Consider the following 24,018-nt stretch of genomic DNA (forward strand, 5'->3'; position numbering starts at 1 on the left):
TTAAATAAATTTTGCAAGCTATCTGATAGATACTAAGCATGAGCTAAAAGTTAGGGTCCAGTTAGAGATGGAAACCACACCAGTAATTTGAAAGGGAAAATGTAATAGGAAGAATTATTAACTAGTGAAAGGAGGCTAACTGCTAAAGGTACAAGAGCACTCAAGCTGTCTGCAGTCAGCAAGCCCCGGCTGGTGAGCAGGAAGCTGCTCGCTGGGAGGCTGCCAAAGTTCCCTGAAGGTGAGCACCACTGGGTGTTGTTCTACAAGCTGCTGGCAGTCATGGCTTTAAGAGCAGGAAGAAAAGCACCAGAACCCGGAAGAGAAACCCAGTTCTCTGCTACGCCTTGCACCGTCCCTCTGGTGCCCTCTACTGACAAAGCCTAAAATTGTGCCAGCTGGCAAAGGAGATCTTTTTATGGGATGTAGCTCGGTGTCACCAAACAGAACAGGGTGGACTTGGAGCTCAGATGCAACACAATGATTGATACTGGCACAGTATACTTACCCTGCTTTTGTAAACAAAATGGTATATGTGATGTCTTTCTTTCCTCTACATATGTAAAACAATATTTGTTCCTACTTATTATGTGTTTATGTCTTTACTCTGCATGCCAGGAGCTAAGTATTTTGCATGTATTAACTCATTTCGTTCTCATAATAACCTTCACATGCAGGAATCACTATAGCTACTTTATGAATGAGTCGAGGAAGGCACTGAGACGTTAAGTAACTTGCTCCTTCAAGGTCATGCAGCTAGTAAGTGGCAGAGCAAGAATTACTATGGCTTTATAAGCCTAGAAAAAAGTCTGAAAGAATAAAAATGTTAACAGTGGGGACCTCAAGGAGGGATTGAAGAGGCCATAGGAGAGGTTTTCACTTTGTAAAAAATCAGTCCTTCAAATAAATAAATACAGTGAGGCTTCCCCAGAAGCAGATGTCACTATGCTTCCTGTACAGCCTGTGAAACTGTGAGCCAGTTAAACCTCTTTTCTTTATAAATTATCCAGTCTTCGGTATTTCTTTATAACAGTGTGAGGATGAGCTAATACAGTTTCCTACACTGTAACCTAAGGCAATACTTTGCACAAAGGGATGAAGCAGATTGCTTAGTAATTAAAACGCAAATACAAACCACAAGCGTATCCACTCATGAATTGGGGGACTGCTTTATGTATATGGATAAGGTATATTTTTTTAAAAAATTATTTTTCAAAGAAGACAATACACTAGTTAATAAACGACAACTCACAGTGCCAGGCAGTGAGAAACAAGTGTCTGATAAACGGTGGAGAATGTGAGCACTCTCTGCAGTGGGTGGGAGGGGATGGGGAGGGCGTTCTCTGGGGAGTGGCAGTGGCTGGAGCAAAGGTTTGGAGGAGGTAAGTCATGTACTCTGAGCTTTTGGTTTCTGTTTCACCTTGTGTCTGAGCTGGTCTGAAGTCTGGTTGTTCAGACTGAGCTTCCTGCCTGCCCGTATCCCTCCAACAGCTTCAGAAGAAGGTGACTGGTGGCTGCCTGAGGAATACCAGTGGGCAAGAGAATTAGCATTTCTGGAGCATCTGCTGTCTGTGAGATTAAGCACTACGTATATTGCTTTACTCACTCCCCACAGCAACCTTACCAAGCAGTTCTTTTCCACTTGAAAAGATGGAGGCTGAGTGAAACAAAAGGAGGTGTTTAGGTTCCTCAGCAAGTGAGAGTCAGAGCCGGGATTTGAATCCAGATCTGTCTGATATTGAAGTCTTGGCTGGTTTCACCTCTCCAGACTGCTTTCCAGGGAGTAAAGGACAGATCATTTACCTTCGCTGGCCGCTTCTAGAAGTCTGACCCTGCTGGCTCAAAACGACTTTGGTTCCTTGCCCAGAGGCTGTGGGCTGCAGGTCAAGACATCAGTAGAAGGAGGGTCCAGCTAGAGCGGCTGACATTGGCTTCTACTCACCGTCATTTCTCCTTCCTTCCCGGAGCAACCCCTGGGTGCGTCCGCTTTCTGGGCACGTGAGGCTGGGCCTCGGCAGCCTGAGCCCTTGAGTTGGTCACTTGAACCCTGGGAATATTGAGGTAAGCCTGGAATTTCCAGAGGAGGTTTGGGGGAAAGAGAAGTGGTGAACACTATTACTGTGCCCTGTCTAGTCACCAGCGGGCCGAGTGGAGCAGATGCTAGTTGGGACCTACCTGCCCTCTCTTTGGTTATTAATCCATTAATCCATTATTGTTCCCTGTACACTGGTATGAGTGGAAGGGGGAAATATTTAGCCAAGTTTTTGAGACCTGTACTCTGAGCTAAAATGCATTGTCTTCCTGTAGTGCGGGACCCCATAACTGTGGAGGAGCTGCAGGGGATACTGGGGAGTATGCAGACATTATGCACTAAACAACAATGGCTCACATAGTGAAAAGTTATTCTTTTTTTTTTTTTTTGAGAGGGGGTCTGCTCTGTCGCTCAGCCTGAAGTGCAGTGGCGAGATCTCAGCTCACTGCAATCTCCGCCTCCTGGGTCCAAGTAATTCTCCCACCTCAGCCTCCCAAGTAGCTGGGACAACAGGCGTGTGCCACCATGCCTGGCTAATTTTCGTATTTTTAGTAGAGACGAGGTTTCACCGTGTTAGCCAGGATGGTCTCGATCTCCTGACCTCATGATCCGCCCGCCTTGGCCTCCCAAAGTGCTGGGATTTACAGGCGTGAGCCACCGCGCCCGGCCAGTTATTCTTTATGATTCCCTTACCTTTTTTTTTTTTTTTTGAGATGGAGTTTCGCTGTTGTTGCCCAGGCTGGAGTGCAATGGCAGGACCTTGGCTCACCGCAACCTCTGCCTCCCAGGTTAAAGCAATTCTCCTGCTTCAACCTCCTGAGTAGCTGGGATTACAGGCGTGCACCACCATGCCTGGCTAATTTTGTATTTTTAGTAGAAACGGGATTTCTCCATGTTGATCAGGTGATCCGCCCACCTCGGCCTCCCAAAGTGCTGGGATTACAGGCGTGAGCCACCATGCCAGCCATTTGTTTTTCTTTTCTTCCTTTTTTTTTTTTGAGACGGTGTCTCGCCCTGTCGCCCAGGCTGGAGTGCAGTGGCACGATCTTGGCTCACTGCAACCTCCGCCTCCTGGGTTCAAGCGATTCTCCTGCCTCGGCCTCCTGAGTAGCTGGAATCACAGGTGCATGCCACCACACCCAGCTAATTTTTTGTGTTTTTAGTAGAGATGGAGTTTCACCATGATGGCCAAGCTGGTTTGGAACTCCTGATTTCAAGTGATCCACCCTCCTTGGCCTCCCAAAGTGCTAGGATTACAAGCATGAGCCACCATGCTCAGCCAGGACTAACATATCTTAATCATGTCTCAAAACGTGCTAATTTCCCTTTTTGACAAATGAGTAAGCAATAGTATCTAGCTGGAATTTAGTAACAGTGTTACATTCTTATTTTATTTATTTCTTACAGTTCCTCTTTTGTAGCAAATACAGTGCTTTTCCATTTGTGGTAGTGATATAAAATGTTCGTTTAAAAAACTTGTTCATGTAAATTTTTATTTCAGTAAAGAGAGCCAATTAAAAATACAGGAAATTAAAGAACCAGTAATAAGGAATATGACAAACATTGTCAAAGTCATTTAGGAATGATTGAAGTGGGCAGTTTGGTGACGTTTGTGTTGAAGCCAGGATGCTCTGAGAGACAGCATCTGAGGTGCCCAGCTGCTGATTCAACTATGGAAGCTCAGGCTGTTTAGGGAAAGTTCTAAAACGAGCCCTGGTTAGCGATCAGTGATTTTAGTATAATATAAAGGAACTCTTTTTAATCTGAGTCTGTGCTTTAATCTGCACATGTGCTTTTCTGTCTGGGAACATTGGGAAGGGAATGGAGCAGACTATAAATGATTGGCCGGAAGTCAGTGATTTCCTAGTTGGCGCAAGGAATAGGTATTACCAGATACTCCTGACTGGGAAAGAGAAGGAGACAGCAGCATTCATTCAGCAGTGGGAGATCTCACTACTCTCCACTTCCCAGTTCCTCTCCCTGTGGTACCATTTTGAACATTTAAAGCTGTCTCTTCTACTATTTAATTCTGTTTTTTTTCTTTTTTTTTTTTTTTGACAGAGTCTCACTCTGTTGCACAGCCTGGAATGCAATGGTGCCATCTCGGCTCACTGCAACCTCCGCCTCCCGGGTTCAAGTGATTCTCGTGTCTCAGCCTCCTGAGTAGCTGGGATTACAGGCACCCACCTCCATGCCTGGTTAATTTTTTTTCGTATTTTTAGTAGAGATGGGGATCTCACCATGTTGGCCAGGCTGGTCTCAAACTTCTGGCCCCAAGTGATCTACCCACCTTGGCCTCCCAAAGTGCTGGGATTACAGGCCTGAGCCACCACGCCTGGTTAATTTCACATTTTTAGATAATGTGACCACATAATAAAAATTTATGCATTTTTATGTAATGTGACCACTATATGAAAGCAATATACTTATGCTTTTATTTCTCAGTTAAGTTCCTAATTATTATAAATTTACTCTGCATGCCAGGAGCTGTTCTAAGAATTTGTATGTATTAACTCATTTGATTCTCATAATAACCTTCACATACAGGAATTATTATTATTATTATTATACTTTCAGTTCTAGGGTACATGTGCACAACCTGCAGGTTTGTTACATACGTATACATGTATCATGTTGGTGTGCTGCACCCATGAACTCGTCATTTACGTTAGGTATATCTCCTAATGCTATCCCTCCCTACTCCCTCCACCCCACAACAGGCCCCAGTGTGCGATGTTCCCTATCCTGTGTCCAAGTGTTCTCATTGTTCAATTCCCACCTATGAGTGAGAACATGCGGTGTTTGGTTTTCTGTCCTTGCGATAGTTTGCTGAGAATGATGGTTTCCAGCTTCATCCATGTCCCTACAAAGGACATGAACTCATCCTTTTTTATGGCTGCATAGTATTCCATGGTGTATATGTGCCACGTTTTCTTAATCCAGTCTGTAATTGATGGACATTTGGGTTGGTTCCAAGTCTTTGCTATTGTGAATAGTGCTGCAATAAACATACGTGTGCATGTGTCTTTATAGCAGCATGATTTATAATCCTTTGGGTGTATACCCAGTAATGGGATGGCTGGGTCAAATGGTATTTCTAGCTCTAGATCCTTGAGGAACTGCCACACTGTCTTCCACAATGGCTGAACTAGCTTCCACAATGGTTGACTGTAAACTAGTTCAACCATTGTTCACTTGTACACCAACAGTGTAAAAGTGTTCCTATTTCTCCACATCCTCTCCAGCACCTGTTGTTTCCTGACTTTTTAATGATTGCCATTCTAACTGGTGTGAGATGGTATCTCATTGTGGTTTTGATTTGCATTTCTCTGATGGACAGTGATGATGAGCATTTTTTCATGTGTCTGTTGACTACATAAATGTCTTCTTTTGAGAAGTGTCTGTTCATATTCTTTGCCCACTTTTTGATGGGATTGTTTGATTTTTTCCTGTACATTTGTTTAAGTTCTTTGTAGATTCTGGATATTACCCCTTTGTCAGATGGGTAGATTGTAAAAATTTTCTCCTATTCTGCAGGATGCCTGTTCACTCTGATGGTAGTTTCTTTTTCTGTGCAGAGGCTCTTTAGTTTACTTAGATCCCATTTGTCAATTTTGGTTTTTGTTGCCATTGCTTTTGGTGTTTTAGACATGAAGTCCTTGCCCATGCCTATGGCCTGAATGGTATTACCTAGGTTTTCTTCTAGGGTTTTTATGGTTTTAGGTCTAACATTTAAGTCTTTAATCCACCTTGAATTAATTTTTGTATAAGGTGTAAGGAAGGGATCCAGTTTCAGCTTTCTACATATGGCTAACCAGTTTTCCCAGCACCATTTATTAAATAGGGAATCCTTTCCCCATTTCTTGTTCTTGTCAGGTTTGTCAAAGATCAGATGGTTGTAGATGTGTGGTATTTTTTCTGAGGGCTCTGTTCTGTTCCATTGGTCTATATCTCTGTTTTGGTACCAGTACCATGCTGTTTTGGTTACTGTAGCCTTGTAGTATAGTTTGAAGTCAGGTAGCATGATGCCTCCAGCTTTGTTCTTTTGGCTTAGGATTGTCTTGGCAATGCGGGCTCTTTTTTGGTTCCATATGAACTTTAAAGTAGTTTTTTCCAATTCTGTGAAGAAAGTCATTGGTAGCTTGATGGGGATGGCATTGAATCTGTAAATTAACTTGGGCAGTATGGCCATTTTCATGATATTGATTCTTCCTATCCATGAGCATGGAATATTCTTCCATTTGTTTGTGTCCTCTTTTATTTCGTTGAGCAGTGGTTTGTAGTTCTCTTTGAAGAGGTCCTTCACATCCCTTAGTAAGTTGGATTCCTAGGTATTTTATTCTCTTTGAAGCAATTGTGAATGGGAGTTCACTCATGATTTGGCTCTCTGTTTGTCTGTTATTGGTGTACAGGAATGCCTGTGATTTTTGCACATTGATTTTGTATCCTGAGACTTTGCTGAAGTTGCTTACCAGCTTAAGGAGCTTTTGGTCTGAGGTGATGGGGTTTTCTAAATATACAATCATGTCATCTGCAAACAGGGACAGTTTGACTTCATCTTTTCCTAATTGAATACCCTTTATTTCTTCCTCCTGCCTGATTGCCCTGGCCAGAACTTCCAACATTATTTTGAATAGGAGTGGTGAGAGAGGGCATCCCTGTCTTGTGCCAGTTTTCAAAGGGAATGCTTCTAGTTTTTGCCCATACAGTATGATATTGGCTGTGGGTTTGTCATAAATAGCTCTTATTATTTTGAGATACATCCCATCAATACCTAATTTGTTGAGAGTTTTTAGCATGAAGTGCTGTTGAATTTTGTCGAAGGCCTTTTCTTCATCTATTGAGATAATCATGTAGTCTTTGTCTTTGGTTCTGTTTATATGATGGATTACATTTATTGATTTGCATATATTGAACCAACCTTGCATCCCAGGGATGAAGCCCACTTGATCATGGTAGATAAGCTTTTTGATGTGCTGCTGGATTCAGTTTGCTAGTATTTTATTGAGGATTTTTGCATTAATGTTCATCAGGGATGTTGGTCTAAAATTCTCTTTTTTACTTGTGTCTCTGCCAGGGTTTGGTATCAGGATGCTGCTGGCCTCATAAAATGGTTTAGGGAGGATTCCCTCTTTTTCTGTTGATTGGAATAGTTTCAGAAGGAATGGTACCAGCTTTTCTTTGTACCTCTGGTAGAATTCGGCTGTGAATCCATCTGGTCCTGGACTTTTTTTGGTTGATAGGCTCTTAATTATTGCCTCAATTTCAGGGCCTGTTATTGGTCTATTCAGGGATTCAACTTCTTCCTGGTTTAGTCTTGGGAGGATGTACATGTCCAGGAATTTATCCATTTCTTCTAGATTTTCTAGCTTATTTGCATAGAGGTGTTTATAGTATTCTCTGATGGTAGCTTGTATTTCTGTGGGATTGGTGGTGATATCCCCCTTATCATTTTTTATTTCATCTATTTCATTCTTCTTTCTTTTCTTCTTTATTAGTCTTGCTAGTGGTCTATCAATTTTGTTGGTCTTTTCAAAAAACCAGTTCCTGGACTTGTTGATTTTTTGAAGGGTTTTTGTGTCTCTATCTCCTTCCATTCTGCTCTGATCTTAGTTATTTCTTGTCTTCCGCTAGCTTTTGAATGTGTTTGCTCTTGCTTCTCTAGATCTTTCCATTGTGATGTTAGGGTGTCAATTTTAGTTCTTTCCTGCTTTCTCTTGTGGGCATTTAGTGCTATAAATTTCCTTCTACACACTGCTTTAAATGTGTCCCAGAGATTCTGATATGTTGTGTCTTTGTTCTCATTGGTTTCAAAGAACATCTTTATTTCTGCCTTCATTTCGTTATGTACCCAGTAGTCATTCAGGAGCAGGTTTTTCAGTTTCCATGTAGTTGAGCGGTTTTGAGTGAGTTTCTTAATCCTGAGTTCTAGTTTGATTGCACTGTGGTCTGAGAGACGGTTTGTTATAATTTGTGTTCTTTTACATTTGCTGAGGAGTGCTTTACTTCCAACTATGTGGTCAATTTTGGAATAAGTGCAATGTGGTGCTGAGAAGAATAAATATTCTGTTGATTTGGGGTGGAGAGTTTTGTAGATGTCTCTTAGGTATGCTTGGTGCAGAACTGAGTTCAATTCCTGGATATCCTGTTAACTTTCTGTCTCATTGATCTGTCTAATGTTGACAGTAGGGTGTTAAAGTCTCCCGTTATTATTGTGTGGGAGTCTAAGTCTCTTTGTAGGTCTCTATGGACTTGCTTTATGAATCTGGTTGCTCCTGTATTGGGTGCATATATATTTAGGATAGTTAGCTCTTCTTGTTGAGTTGATCCCTTTACCATTATATAATGGCCTTCTTTGTCTCTTTTGATCTCTGTTGGTTTAAAGTCTGTTTTATCAGAGACTAGGATTGCAGCCCCTGCCTTTTTTTGTTTTCCATTTGCTTGGTAGATCTTCCTCCATCCCTTTATTTTAAGCCTATCAGTGTCTCCACACATGAGATGGGTCTCCTGAACACAGCACACTGATGGGTCTTGACTCTTTATCCAATTTGCCAGTCTGTGTCTTTTAATTGGAGCATTTAGCCCATTTACATTTAAGGTTAATATTGTTATATGTGAATTTGATCCTCTGATTATGATATTAGCTGGTTATTTTGCTTGTTACTTGATGCAGTTTGTTCCTAGCATCGATGGTCTTTACAATTTGGCGTGTTTTTGCAGTGGCTGGTACCGGTTGTTCCTTTCCAGGTTTAGTGGTCCTTCAGGAGCTCTTGTAAGGCAGGCCTGGTGGTGACAGAATCTCTCAGCATTTGCTTGTCTGTAAAGGATTTTATTTCTCCTTCACTTATGAAGCTTAGTTTGGCTGGATATGAAATTATGGGTTGAAAATTATTTTCTTTAAGAATATTGAATGTTGGCCCCCACTCTCTTCTGGCTTGTAGAGTTTCTGTGAGAGATCCACTGTTAGTCTCATGGGCTTCCCTTTGTGGGTAACCCGACCTTTCTCTCTGGCTGCCCTTAACATGTTTTCCTTCATTTCAACTTTGGTGAATCTGACAATTATGTGTCTTGGAGTTGCTCTTCTCGAGGAGTATCTTTGTGGCGTTCTCTGTATTTCCTGAATTTGAATGTTGGCCTGCCTTGCTAGGTTGTGGAAGTTCTCCTGTATAATACCCTGAAGAGTGTTTTCCAACTTGGTTCCATTCTCCCCATCACTTTTAGGTACAGTAATCAGACATAGATTTGGTCTTTTCACGTAGTCCCATATTTCTTGAAGGCTTTGTTTGTTTCTTTTTACTTTTTTTCTCTAAATTTCTCTTCTTGCTTCATTTCATTCATTTGATCTTCAATCACTGATACACTTTCTTCCACTTGATCAAATCGGCTACTGAAGCTTGTGCATTTGTCACGTAGTTCTCGTGCCATGGTTTTCAGCTCCATCCGGTCATTTAAAGTCTTCTCTCTGCTGTTTATTCTAGTTAGCCATTCAACTAAACTTTTTTCAAGGTTTTTAGCTTCTTTGTGTTGTGTTCGAATAACCTCCTTTGGCTCAGAGAAGTTTGTTATTATCGATCGTGTGAAGCCTTCTTCTCTCAACCTGTCAAAGTCATTCTCCATCTAACTTTGTTTCGTTGCTGGTGGGAGATGTGTTCCTTTGGAGGAGAAGAGGTGCTCTGATTTTTAGAATTTTCAGCTTTTCTGCTCTGGTTTCTCCCCATCTTTGTGGTTTTATCTACCTTTGGTCTTTGATGATGGTGATATACAGATGGAGTTTTGGTGTGGATGTCTTTTCTGTTTGTTAGTTTTCCTTCTAATAGTCAGGACCCTCAGCTGCAGGTCTGTTGGAATTTGCTGGAGTTCCAGTCTAGACTCTGTTTGCCTGGGTGTCACCAGCAGAGGCTGCAGAACAGCAAATATTGCAGAATGGCAAATATTGCTTCCTGTTCCTCTGGAAGCTTTGTCTCAGAGGGGCACCCGGCCATATGAGGTATCAGTTGGCCCCTATTGGGAGATGTCACCGAGTTAGGCTACTCGGGGATCAGGGACCCACTTGAGGAGGCAGTCTGTCTGTTCTCAGATCTCAAAATTCCATGCTGGGAGAACCACTACTCTCTTTAAAGCTGTCAGACAGGGACGTTTAAGTCTGCAGAAGTTTCTACTGCCTTTTGTTCAGCTATGCCCTGCCCCAGAGGTGGAGTCTACAGAGGCAGGCAGGCCTCCTTGAGCTGCGGTGGGCTCCACCCATTTTGAGCTTCTTGGCCGCTTTGTTTACCTACTCAATCCTCAGCAATGGCGGACACTCCCCCCCAGCCTTGCAGTTCGATCTCAGACTGCTGTGCTAGCAGTGAGCAAGGCTCCGTGGGTGTGGGACCCTCTGAGCCAGGTGCGGGATATAATGTCCTAGTGTGCTCTTTGCTAAGACCCTCGGAAAAGTGCAGTATTAGGGTGGGAGTGTCCCGATTTTCCAGGTGCCATTGTCTTGGCTTCCCTTGCCTAGCAAAGGGAATTCCCCAACCCCTTGTGCTTCCCAGGTGAGGCGATCCTGCCCTGCTTTGGCTCACGCTCTGTGGACTGCACCCACTGTCCGACAAGCCCCAGTGAGATGAACCTGGTACCTCAGTTGGAAATGCAGAAATCACTCATCTTCTGCATTGCTCATGCTGGGAGTTGTAGACTGAAGCTGTTCCTATTTGGCCATCTTGGAACTTCACCAGCAGGAATCATTATGATAGTGACTTTATGAATGAGGAAAGAAAGGCACTAACATAATTGATTTTATGTTATTTAGGTCAAGATTTTATGTTATTTAGGTCAAAGTTAATTGTGTTGTTCAAATCTTATATAACTCTACTGCTTGTCCGTCTTTCTTACCCATTATCAAGAAGGGAACATAAAAATCTTATACTATGACTGTGGACTGTCAATTTCTCATTTTAAATTCATATCATTTTTCCTTTATGTCTGCCTTATGTGATATTAGTATAATGATATCAGTTGGTACATCTTTTTCCATCCTTATACTGTCAGTGTTTCGATGTTCTTATGCTTGAAATGTGTCTGCTGTAAGTGGTATATTGTTCAGGTTTTTCTTTTATTTTAGAAAAATGTATTCTGGAAAGCACTTTTCTTATAATTATAGTATTTAGTCCATTTTCATTTAATGTAATTATCAATATAATTGGGCTAAAATCTACTATATTTCCAGTTGTTTTCTATTTGTGACATCAGTTCTCTTTACTTTCTTCATTTCTTTTAGATGGATTAAGTAATTTTAGAAAGTTCACCTTACTCCTTTATTAGCTTGTTAATTATATATGCTTTTAGTATTGTCTTAGTAATTGCACTTGGGTTGTACTGCCTAGTAGTGCAGCCACGTGCTGTTTAAAACAGCTTTACTGAGATATGATTGATATACAACAAATGGCATATAAAGTATATAATTTGATAAATTTTGACATATGTACGACACATATATACAGTCATATAGACACACTCATATATATTCAAGTGCCATTTCAGTCAATGACAGACGACATATATGATGGTGGTCTCATAAGGTTATAATATTGTATTTTTACTGTACCCTTTCTATGTTTGGACATATTTAGATATGCAAATACTTACCATTGTGTTACAATTGCCTACAATATTCAATACAGTAACATGCTCTGTAGGTTTGCATCTTAGGAGTAATAGTCTAGGCCATATAGCCTAGGTGTGTAGTAGGCTATACTATCTAGGTTTTGCGTAACTACATCCTATGATGTTGGCATAATGACGAAATCACTGATGATGCATTTCTCAGAACTTACGCCCGTCATTAAGTGACATATGACTGTATATATATGGGTGGAACTATCACTGCAGACAGGATAGTGAACATATATATTACCTCCAAAATATTTCGTATGCCCTCTTGAACCCTGTCCCCCTGCCCTTCCCCGCCTCTGCTCCTTTTAGGCATTTAGTTCTGTAAATTTTCCCCAGCCTTGCTTTAGCAGCATTTTGATATTTTGTTTTGATTTTAATTTAATTCAATACTACATAATTTACTTTTGATTTATTTTTTGACCCATGGATTATTTAGAGATGTGTTATTTCATTTCCAAATATTTGGGGATTTTCCAGATATGTTTCTGTTGTCCAGGCCAATAACAAATTCCTGACTCCATGAAGTCAAAGATCTGACTTCCCAGGGGGAGAGTTATGCCCAAGAACCATCGGTATTTTATGTTAATGGTCATTGCCAGAGTGAATCCCATAGTGTTTGTGATAAACCCTAATAAACCCACCAGAGGGCAGCAAGCCAACATGAAAATTCTACTAAAAAGTCTCTTTTTTCAGAGACAGAGTTTGGCTCTGTCGCCCAGGCTGGAGTGCAGTGGTGTGACTTTGGCTCACTGCACCCTTGCCCCACTGCAGACTCAACCTCCCAGGCTCAAGTGATTCTCCCACCTCAGCTCCCCATCCCGGAGTAGCTGGACTAAAGGTGTGCACCACCACACCTGGTTAATTTTTGCACTTTTTGTAGAGATGGCGTTTCATCATGTTTCCCAGCCTTGTCTTGAACTCCTGGGCTCAAGCTATCCAACTGCCTCGGCTGTCCAAAGTGCTGAGATGACAGGCGTGAGCCACTCTGCCTGGTCAGACAGAAGTTTTCGAGTAAAGAATACATTTAGCTGAAAAGCAGTGCCAAGTTATTTCTATCCTCACCCCTCTGAATTAAATCTTCATAGCCTCTGATTCTCTGTCATATTATTAACCATTTGGATTCTTTTCAGTGTGTCTGTGTTTGTTCCTTTTCGCTAGTATGACCCTTTTCTCTCTCTCTCTCTCTCTGTTTTTTTTTTTTTTTTTTTTTTTTTTTTTGACAGAGTTTTGCTCTGTCGCCCAGGCTGGAGTGCAGTGGCGCGTTCTTGGCTCACTGCAACCTCCACCTCCCAGGTTCAAAAGATTCTCCCATCTCAGCCTCCTGAGTAGTTGGGATTACAGACGCCTGCCACCATGCCCAGCTAATTTTTGTATTTTCAGTAGAGATGGGGTTTCAACATGTTGGCCAGGCTGGTCTCAAACTTTTGACCTCAAGTGATCTGCCCGCCTCGGCTTCCCAAAGTGCTGGGATTATAGGCATGAACCACCTTGTCCAGACCCTTTTCTTTATCTTTATGAAAACATCTCTCCAGCAGATCTTCAGAGAAAAAAAGAAAAAGAAAAAGAAAAAGAAAGAAAACATCCAGCAAGGTCCTGGAGGAAAAATGGAAAATTAGAAGACTGGAGTGAGTCATGTTGATTTTCTGATGTAAAATTTGTGTCGAAACCTTACATAAATACTGAAGAATTCACAAGTTGTAAATGTACAGCTTGGTGAATCATTTTGATACCCAGTTTTTTTTTTCCCACTTCCACACACTCCCTGCAAGAATGCATGCTGGTTTGTAAAGTCATTAATTTACTGGTGCATCAGTGGATGGCTCTGTGTCTTCTGGCTTTGTCTTGGCCCAGAAAGACAGGAATTAACATTGAGCCTAGTAGTCTTTGGTCTTTGTGCCAAAGCAGTCTGTGGGCCAGCCTTGTGTAGTGATCAAGCAGTAGGTTTAGATGTCAGGCATGACATGGGTTAAAAAGCCAGCTAGGGGAAAAATGGGAAGTGGCATTTTGCGATCTCATCAAACAACCTTGGTATAAACTTAGAAAACAGCCTCTTGGCAAATGGAGAGCAGCTGTAGATTTCTGACTGAATGTGCAAGAACGTGAAAGAGATATACTAGGTGGGAACAGTCCGGGTGGACTTCCTGGAGGAAGTGGACAGTGTTGTGTGGATTCACACTTTGGAGATATCAAAGAGGAAAGAGTATTCCAAGCGGGGGTAACAAATAACAAGGGAGGCAAAAGAGAAAAGTATGACAGAACAACATGATGTTGTCAGGAAACTAAGGCTGAGCTGAAATCCAGATGACCCAAAGGAGCCTTGAGAAGGCTTGGGGCATCTTGTGGGGCAAGTGGGGAACTTGCTGTGTTTGAGAAAATATGCCTGGAATATATGGGATATCATTTAAAATTTCTAAAGGTTATCTACAAGAAAATTTCAGAGAATATTCGCTCCCACCTCAGCGGAGGAAACAATAAAACACTGAAACATTTATTTATTTATTTTTCTTGCTTTTTCTCTTTCTTTCTTTCCTTTCTTTTTCCTTTCTTTTCTTTCTTTCTTTCTCTCTTTCTCTCTCTCTTTCTTTCTTTCCTTCTTTCTTTCTTTCTCTTTTTTTTTCTTGAGATGGAATCTTACTCTCTTGCTCAGGCTGGAGTGCAGTGGCATAATTTCGGTTCACTACAACCTCCGCCTCCTGGGTTCAAGCAATTCTCCTGCCTCAGCCTCCTGAGTAGTTGGGACTATAGGCATTTGCCACTATGCCCGGCTAATTTTTTGTATTTTTATTAGAGATGGGGTTTCACCATATTGACCAGACTGGTTTCGAACTCCTGGTCTCAAATAATCCGCCCACCTTGAGCTTCTAAAGTGCTGGGATTACAGGTGTGAGCCACCGCACCCAGTCTTTTCCTTACTTCTTAAAAATGCATTTGTCTTCCACTATTGGATATCTTCATCTAATATCTAGTGTTCTTTTTTTTTTGGTTGTTGTTGGCTGATTTGATTTTTACTTTTTGGTTAATAACAAACCTTTTAAGGAGTTATGTAGACACTTACCAGTTTACTTTTCTAATTTGTTTTCTCCTGGATTCTCAGTTGTGCTTTGGGTTCATGTTGCTTTTTCTTAGTGGCTACTTCTTTCAGTTTCCTTCATCTCCTGTTTGGCAGTTTTCTCCCTTTTCAAGCAAGGAGCTCCTCCCTGTTGAGGCGTCACAGGTGGCAGGCAGTCCTTACCCGGATCCTCCCAGAGCTTGCTCTCGGGAAGCTCACACTGCAGCATGATTGTGAAATTTTTGATATTGTCCCTGGTGGCTTCTGATGCAAGCTGGGACAGCATTTGTCTGTTGATAAGTGAAACCAGGTTCCTGAGATCTGGCTCTCTTTTGCCCTTCTTTCCGATACCAGCAGTACTAAGCAAAGCAGCACTAAGAGGGACTTTCTTGCAATACACATCTGCAGTGAAAAAGAAGAAAGATTTCAAATAAACAGTCTAACTTTGTGCCCCAAGGAGAGGAGAAGAAGATGAAGAAGAAGAGGAAGAAGAGGAACTAAGCCCAAAATTAGTAGAAGGAAATAACAAAGATTAGAGTAGAAACTAAGAAAATACAGAATAGAAAAGCAATAGAAAAAAAATCAACAAATTTTTTGAAAAGAACAACAAAAGAATTGGTTTTTTGAAAAGATAAACAAAATCAACAAATCCTGTTAGACTAAGTAAGAAAGAAGACTCAAATAGACAATATCGGAAATGAAAGAGGAGACATTACAACTGATGCCACAGAAATAAAAAGGATCATGAGGCTACAATGAATAATTCTATGCCAACAAACTGGATAATCTAGAAGAAATGAATAAATTCATAAAACCTTCCAATCTACGATGACTAAATCATGAAGAAATACAATGTCTGAACAGACCCGTAACTAATGTGGAGGTTTAGTCAGTAATCAAAAACGTTCCCAAAACGAAGAAGTCCAGGACCAGATGGCTTCACAGGTGAATTCTTCCAAACATCTCAGGAAGAATTAATGCTAGTTCTTCTTAAACTATTTTTAAAAATTGAAGAAGAGGGCACACTTCCAAATTCATTTTATGCAGCCAACATTAACCCGACACCAACGCCAAACAAAGACACCACAAGAAAAGAAAACTGCAGGTTAATATCCTTTATGAATATATGAATATAGATATAAAAATTCATAACAAAATACTAGCAAATCAAATTCAACTGCGCATTTAAATAATCATACATCATGACTGAGTGGGATTTATCCCTAGGATGCAAGTATGGATCAATATGCAAAAATAAATCAATGTGAAATGACATATTAACAGGGTAAAGGATATAAAGATCACATGATCATCTCAATAGATGCAGAGAAAGCATTTGGCAAAATTTAATACCCTTTCGTGATTAAAAAAAAAAAACTTTCAACAAATTGGAAATAGAAGGAAAGAGTCTCAACATCATCAAGACCATATATAAGAACATTTTCGCTATTGAGTATGATGTTAGATGTGAGCTTTTCATATATGGGATTCATATTATGTTTCAAATATATTACAAAGCTATAGTAATTGAAACAGCATGGGAATAGCATAAAGACAAACATGTAGGCCATCAGAAGAGAAGAGAGAGCTCAGAAATAAATCCATGCATATACAGTGCCTTAGTCCTGCTAAAACAGAATACCATAGACTGGCGACTTATAAAACACAGAAACTTATTTTTCACAGTTCTGGAGGCTAGGAAATTCAAGATCAAGTAGCTAGCAGATTTGCTATCTAGTGACAGCCTACTTTTTAGTTCATAAATGGCCATCTTCTCCATGTGTCCTCATGGAATTAGGGTGATGGAGCGTGCTGGGATTTCTTTTATAAGACACTAGTCCCATTCATAAGTGCTCTACCTTCATGACCTAATCACCTCCCAAAGGTCCCACCTCCAAATACCAACACATTGGGGATTAGGTTTCAACATATGAGTTTTAGGAGAAACAAACATCAGTCTATTGCATATGCTACCTAAAGCAATCTACAAATTTGGTGTGATGTCTATTAAAATCCCAATAGATTTTTTTTTTAACAGAAAAAAACCTCTAAAGTATAAAAAGGCCCACAAATAGCTAAATCAATTTTGAGGAAGAACAAAGCTAGAAGCACCATACTTTTTGATTTCTAAATATGTTATACTCCCATGGTCATAGCAGCACTATTTACAGTAGCCAAGATGTGCAAACAACCTAAATATCCACGGACACATGAAGGGGGAAGAAAACGTGGTATTCACATAAAATGGAATATTATTCAGCCTTATAAAAGAGGGAAATTCTATAATATGTGACAACATGGATGAATCTTGAAGACGTTATGCTAAGTGAAATAAGCCAGTCACCGAAAGACAAATACTGCGTGATTCTACTTACATGTGGTATCTAAAGTAGTCAAATTTATAGAATCAAAGAGTGGAATGGTGGTTGCCAGGGGCTGGGGAGGGGGAAATGAGGAGTTGCCTGTCAACAAGCATAAAGTTTTAGTTAAGCAAGATAAGTAAGTTCTAGAGATCTGCTGCACAACATTGTACCTATAGTCAACAATACTGTATTGTACACTTAAAAATTTGCTAAGAGGGTAGATCTTGCTTAAATGTTCTTACTACAATAAAATATAATTGATAAAGCAATAGAAAAGGATTCCTATAAGCAATTAACAATTTACACACAAGAAAATTTCTGTTATTGAGGCAGCTATAGGATATAGAAGAAATTTCCCAACTCACTTTGCAAAGTGCACATAGTCTTGAATCCACACGCGTAATGTAAATAATTTACTTTTAAGAAACTGAAACAGAAAAATTCTATAATCATCTCAAAAGATCCTGACGTTTCTTTTTGATAATTTAATACCCTTTTCTGATTTTTATCAAATGCTAGGAAGCTAATAGGTAAGGAAAAGTCCCTAACTTGATAAAAATACCTACCAGAAACCCAAATCAAAAATCATACTAATTAGGAAATTTTGGAGAGCTTCTCATTAAACTCAGAAACATGATAATATCATTATTAATGTATTGTTCCACACTGTTTTGGAGGGCCTGGCCAGTTGAACAAGTTAGTTGATTTGATAAGTTAGTTTAATATGCATAACAGCATGGCTGTCCCGAGGCATGCAGGAGGCGATGGGCTGAGTGCTGACTGCAACTCCCTCAAGGACCTGCCATGCATGGATTATGCACCAAGTCTGTTCAAGTCTGTTGAGGCAGTGAGGGGTCAGGGGGCAGCAATCCCCTGTTTGGCCTGCCAGGTGAAGCCTTTGTAATTGCCAATGGCGGGGCCTGACAGATTACACATAGGATTTTGGCCTGGAGCCCAAATAATTCCTCAACTCCATCCTTTGATTTTTTCAGAGCCCAAGCGAGAAACATAGGCTACCCCATCACGGACCTGAATGGGTTGGATTTTGATGGTCTGTGTTAGGAGCCAGGTTATTAGTCTGCAGTTACAACGGACCATGGTCAGGATCAAGATCACTCCTAGCAGGATGATCAAGCCTGCCTGCAATATAGAACACAACCATGAGCCCCAGTGTGACCATTTGTTCCCATAGCCCATTGAGTCTGCTTTAGAGAGACAGGCTTTTTTCCTAAGCCTGACAATGAACTGTTCTACTTTGCCAGTCTCACTGATCAAGACGCAGCATGAAGTGTTGCCAGTTGCATGGGCCTCTGCTTGGCCAGCAGTATATCAAGGACTATGTACTTATTCAACACTAGTTAGGCCTGGGAATTGAGGCTTGCCCATCGTGCCTCCAAAGCTGAAACAGCAGCATTCATGACCTCAGTGAGGGTCAAAGACAGGTTGTGCACAGTGTTTTCTAGTTAAATGACCCAACAGTGGGAATTGCCTGGAGTCCATCTTTTTTTTTTTTTTTTTTTTGAGACGGAGTTTCGCTCTGTCGTCCAGGCTGGAGTGCAATGGCGTTATCTTGGTTCACCTGCAACCTCCGCCTCCTGGGTTCAAGCAACTCTCCTGCCTCAGCGTCCTGAGTAGCTGGGATTACAGGCACTCACCACCACGCCCGGCGAATTTTTGTATTTTTTTTAGTGGAGACGGAGTTTCACCATGTTGGCCAGGTTGGTCTTAAACTCCTGACCTCAAGCGATTCACCTGCTTCAGCTCCCAAAGTGGTGGGATTACAGGCGTGAGCCACTGCACCTGGCCAGGCATGCTTTTGGTAAAGGAAGTAACACTGCAAGGGAACACATATAGTGCTGAGAGTGTAAATGTCATAAATTACCACAGGGGTCAACCAGGCAGAAGTCCCTCCTCTTGGGCAAAATCCCTAAGTGGAATTGAAAAGTCCATGTAAGATGGGAGCAAGTGTCTCCACTAATGAGGCCATAATAGCCCTGATGGTGGATTCCAGTCCCCTTTTCCCAGATGTTCCAGTTGCCTTCAACTTGGGCAGGAGCAAGCTGACGTCTCAGAATGCGTTCTGCTCCTGCAGTGTCAGAGTCCAGTCACAGCATTGCATCGTGTGCAGATTAATATGGTTGGGGTAGCTTAGGTACCAGAAAAATCCGTGTTTACAGAAATGTTTGTTTGCAGCATCCAGAGGCACAGGAACAAAATATTTATTTATGGGGACACATCCAGCATTTTGTCAAATTCAGTGGGGGAACTGCCTGGGCAGGCATATCAATGAATTTAGTGACTTGGAAGTCACACAGTCTATTCTGTAGGAGAGAGAGAAGGAAGGTTAGATTCCCACTTCTCCCTCCTCTGTACCCTGGCTTATGGGTTCATAGGCGCTCAGGTCCTGTCAGTTGGGGGAATTTTCCCCACCCACTGTGACATGGGTGAGGGTAGCATCTTCCGACTATCCTCCAGGGAGGTGGGTTGTAATCTGGTCTGGATCCTCTGATGACTAAAAAAAAAAATAGTTTCTCTTCTATACATTGATATTCATCCCTTGAAAATAATCAGGCAAAGCAACAAAGCCACTTTATGGAAAACGTTGAATTAGAAGCTTCAAGTTGATAGTGATTATTTTTTGCAGGCAAAAAAATCCATGCTCAGCACCAAAGGGATGACTGATGAAGAGGGTTACTGTCTCACATGCCTTGTTTTTTAATAGCTATTCTAATCTCTCACCTATCTGAGTCTTTAGAAAGGAATTGAAGGGGAAGGAGGACCCTTGTAGGGTTCCCCAGAGAGACTGAGGCTGTGCAATAGAAGGAAGCAGGTAGACAGTCTGATCAAATATGCAGTGCAAATGGACTGCCCCTTCGAGGAATTGCCACACCGGAACCCCGGACTGTTACCCTGAGATGCATAGTCCAGGCCAAGGTTCTTTTATTCCCTCCCGTCAGTCACTTAACCCTGTCCTTCAATTGTCTACTAAAACACTCAATCATCCCTACCGCTTGGAGGTGATAGAGAGCATAGGGCATCTATCATATATGCCCCATGCTTGGGCCCATTGATGTGTGGCTTGGGCCACAAATCTGGGGCCATTATCAGATGCATTCTATGCCTGGAAATCCACCATCTAAGATCTGAATTGTGTCACCGACTGATTGACCTGACCTCAAAAGGAGGTTATTTATTTATTTATTTATTTATTTTTGAGACAGAGTCTCACTCTGTCACCCAGCTTGGAGTGCAGTGGCTTGATCTCACTGCTACCTCCACCTGCCAGGTTCAAGTGATTCTTATGCCTCAGCCTCCCGAGTAGCTGGAATTACAGGCATGCACCACCACGTCTGGCTAATTTTTGTATTTTTAGTACAGACAGGGTTTCACCATGTTGGCTAGCCTGGTCTTGAACTCCTAACTTCAAGTGATCCGCCCACCTCGGCCTCCCAAAGTGTTGGGATTACAGGCATGAGCCACCGTGCCTGGCCATGAGGAGATTTAGTTGGACTTGATAACCATCTGGAGTATCACGAACAAAGCTAGAAATCTGAGTCTGGTTGCAATCATCTGCTGCTTCCACTTCCTCATCATAGACCCAGGGGAACACCACGGTAGCCTGCCACAGCTCCAGGTTTGGAGTGAGGCGTGGGTTCCAGGCAGTTCCTGCAGACCCTGCTGCTGCAGGCCAGGTCAGCTGTCCTTGCCAGGCGTGAATCATGGGCATGTATCTCCCTGCTGGGTTTCCGCTTTGCTGCTGTTTCCTGGCCCTTTGGCCAAAGAGAGCAGGCTTTTCTTTTTGTTGCTTTCCTTATTTGTTCTTCTTTTTTTTTTTTTTTTTGAGACGGAGTCTCGCTCTTGTTGCTCAGGCTGGAGTGCAATGGCGCAATCTCGGCTTACCACAACCTCCGCCTCCCAGGTTCAAGCAATTCTCCTGCCTCAGCCTCCTGAGTAGCTGGGATTACAGGCACCCACCACCACGCCCAGCTAATTTTGTATTTTTAGTAGAGACAGGGTTTCTCCATGTTGAGGCTGGTCTTGAACTCCCAACCTCAGGTGATCCGCCCACCTCGGCTTCCCAAAGTGTTGGGGTTACAGGAATGAGCCACTGGGCCCGGCCATTTGTTCTTTTTAATTTAGGCCTGTTGGTGGTTCTGGATTGCAGGCCTCTTTCGTTTTCAGTCTGGCATGTGTGGGAATAAAAAGACAGCCCAGGGCACAAACAGAGTGTTATTCCTGCCTCTGGGTCCTCAGCCAGTCTGCCTCTACTTTCCGCCTCTTAGGGTTGTTGTGTGATTGTTTGTTGATTTATTCCCAGGGTATTTAGGTGTACTTAGAGGTGAGAATCAGGGGAAAGTGAATCTATGCCATCATGTCTTGGTACTGGAAGACCACCCCAACCCCACACACACTGGAATTGCAGAAGAAAAATAAGATGATAATTTGAATGAAAAAAACATATTATTATGCAGTCATTAAATGTTTGGACAGAAAGTGTTCTTAGACATCTTCTAGTCTAATTTCTCACATTTGAAAATGTTGAAGTTGGACTAAGAGCTGAATCGACCAGCCTCACCCCCAGTTCAGCTGCCTGACTCCCCAGCCTGTGTTCTCGCCATTGCACACCAGGGTCTGTCCTGCAGCTTTGAAAAAATGTGAACTTCATGTTCTGCTCAGATCCCAACCCTCCCACACCAGTTTGCTAAGAGTCTGTTCTGGCTGCAGAAATTGCAAAAGTTGTGTCAACTGGAATGCTGGCAAAATGTTCTTCATTTGACTTTCATTGTTTTTTGGAATTTTGGGGGGCCAGGGATAGGGGCAAGAAAGGAGCTGCAATTGCCCTTGGGTAAGATTCGCTTAGAATTTTAGGAAGAAGTCAGCTTGGTGCCGTGGCTCACGCCTGTATCCCAGCACTTTGGGAGGCCGAGGTGGGTGGATCACGAGACCAGGAGTTCAAGACCAGCCTGGCCAAGATGGTGAAACCCCATCTCTACTAAAAATACAAAAATTAGCCAGGCGCAGTGGCAGGCGCCTGTAATCCCAACTGCTATGGAGGCTGAGGCAGGAGAATTGCTTGAACTGGCGGGGTGGAGGTTGCAGTGAGCCGAGATCATGCCACTGCACTCCAGCCTGGGCAGCTGAGTGAGACTCTGTCTCAAAAAAAAGAATTTTAGGAAGAAATCTATCTGATTCTAGAATTATCTAGGCTGTTGAGAATGTGTGTCTGGTGGCCACTGGGACATCAGGGAGAGACTTTTCTTTTAACTGCATGTATGTGAATTAGGTTGCTTCTGGAGCCTGCTGAAAGCTCACTGGGTCCCCGTAGCATCCAGGCTGAAGGCTCCTTCCTTCTGTCTGTGACCTTGACCCTCAGCTCCACATTTCCCCAGGGGCTGCACAGCAGCCTAATGGATTCTGAGAATCCTCATTAGCACAACCTATTTTTTTTGACACAGAGCCTCACTCTGTTGCCCAATGCAGTGGTGTGATCTTGGCTCACTGCAACCTCTGCCTCCCAGGTTCAAGTGATTCTCATGCCTCAATCTCCCAATTAGCTGGGACTACAGACACATGCCACCATTCCTGGCTAATTCTTGTTTTTTTTTTTTTTTTGAGTTGGAGTCTCGCTCTGTTGCCCAGGCTGGAGTGCAGTGGCGAGATCTTGGCTCACTGCAACCTCCACCTCCCGAGTTCAAGCAATTCTCCTGCATCAGCCTCCCGAGTAGCTGGGACTACAGGCGCCTGCCACCATACCTGGCTAATTTTTTTATATATTTAGTAGAGACAGGGTTTCACTGTTTTAGTCAGGATGGTCTCAATCTCCTGACCTCGTGATCGGCCTCCCAAAGTGCTGGGATTACAGGTGTGAGCCACTGCGCCCAGCCAATTTTTGTATTTTTAGTAGAGATGGGGGTCTCACTATGTTGGCCAGGCTGGTCTTGGACTCCTGGCCTCAAGTGATCCACCTGCCTCAGCCTCCCAAACTGGTGGGATTACAGGTGTGAGTTGCTGTGCCTGGACAGCACAACCTATTAATGAATGACAGCCTTGACTTTTGAGGATAAAACATTCCATTTCCTTAGTATAGTAATTAAAAATCTCTCTCTTTTTCTACTATTTTGGTAATTAAGCAGGTAAAGAAAAATATCCAGAACAATATAATAGGGAGTAGAGAAAGAAAATCCTGAGGAACCACGCCCTGTGGGTGGATCGAGTGCAGGGGTCCTTGGGTGTTGCTGGTTGCAGGAAGGCCCCAGCAGAAGGGGGCTTTGATGAGCATCCACCTTGCATGCCGAGTGAATGTCTGTCCAGATGAGGTGCGGATGTAGCTGACAATGGAGGCGATTGTAATGGACTATCCCAAGTAGCAACATCATCAATTTAGGTTTTCAGCCTGAGTGAGACTTTCAGTTAATACTCAAAACAAGATGCACATTTTCCTTCAGAAATTCATTGACAGTGTTTTCACTTTGGCGCTATTGATCTATGATATTAGAAGGCTGAGATGCAGAGGAGACACCATTGTGTAATTTCTAATGGCCGCTCTTTTTGTCCGTATCTGTTCATTGTTCTATCCATGCTGTTCTGCCATGACCCCTTTTCACTTACCAACACGTTGGAGATTACTCCCTATCATAGCATTTCCTCTCCTATTCTCTAGCCTGCCTCATCACTCTCTTAATGGTATCATTTTTCTGAAAAGAAGCTCTTAATTCTAAAATGATCCCATTGATGTTTTTTCCCCTTAGGGTGAGCACTTTTTTGTGTCCTTTTTGAGTTTTTGTCTACTCCAATATCATAAAGACATTCTCTTAGGATTGCTCATAAAGTTTTATTGCTTCCTCTTTCTTTGAGACAGAGTCTTACTCTGTTGCCCAGGCTGGAGTGCAGTGGTGTGATCTTGGCTCACTACAACTTCTGCCTCC

At 42.2% G+C, this 24,018-nt stretch overlaps 1 protein-coding gene across 2 annotated transcripts in view; it reads left to right on the forward strand.

Moving 5' to 3' along the window:
• Window positions 1-1,412: 1,412 nt before the first annotated feature.
• The window catches only part of CASP8 (caspase 8), a 59,060-nt gene continuing 36,454 nt past the window's right edge, over window positions 1,413-24,018 (forward strand). For both annotated transcript variants that reach the window (XM_010375507.2, XM_010375511.2), the window contains exon 1: window positions 1,413-2,058. The gene's annotated coding sequence lies outside the window, so the exon portion shown is untranslated. The remainder of the gene's footprint in view (window positions 2,059-24,018) is intronic.

The sequence above is a fragment of the Rhinopithecus roxellana genome, chromosome 14, assembly GCF_007565055.1.
Source record: "Rhinopithecus roxellana isolate Shanxi Qingling chromosome 14, ASM756505v1, whole genome shotgun sequence".
NCBI lineage: Eukaryota > Metazoa > Chordata > Mammalia > Primates > Cercopithecidae > Rhinopithecus > Rhinopithecus roxellana.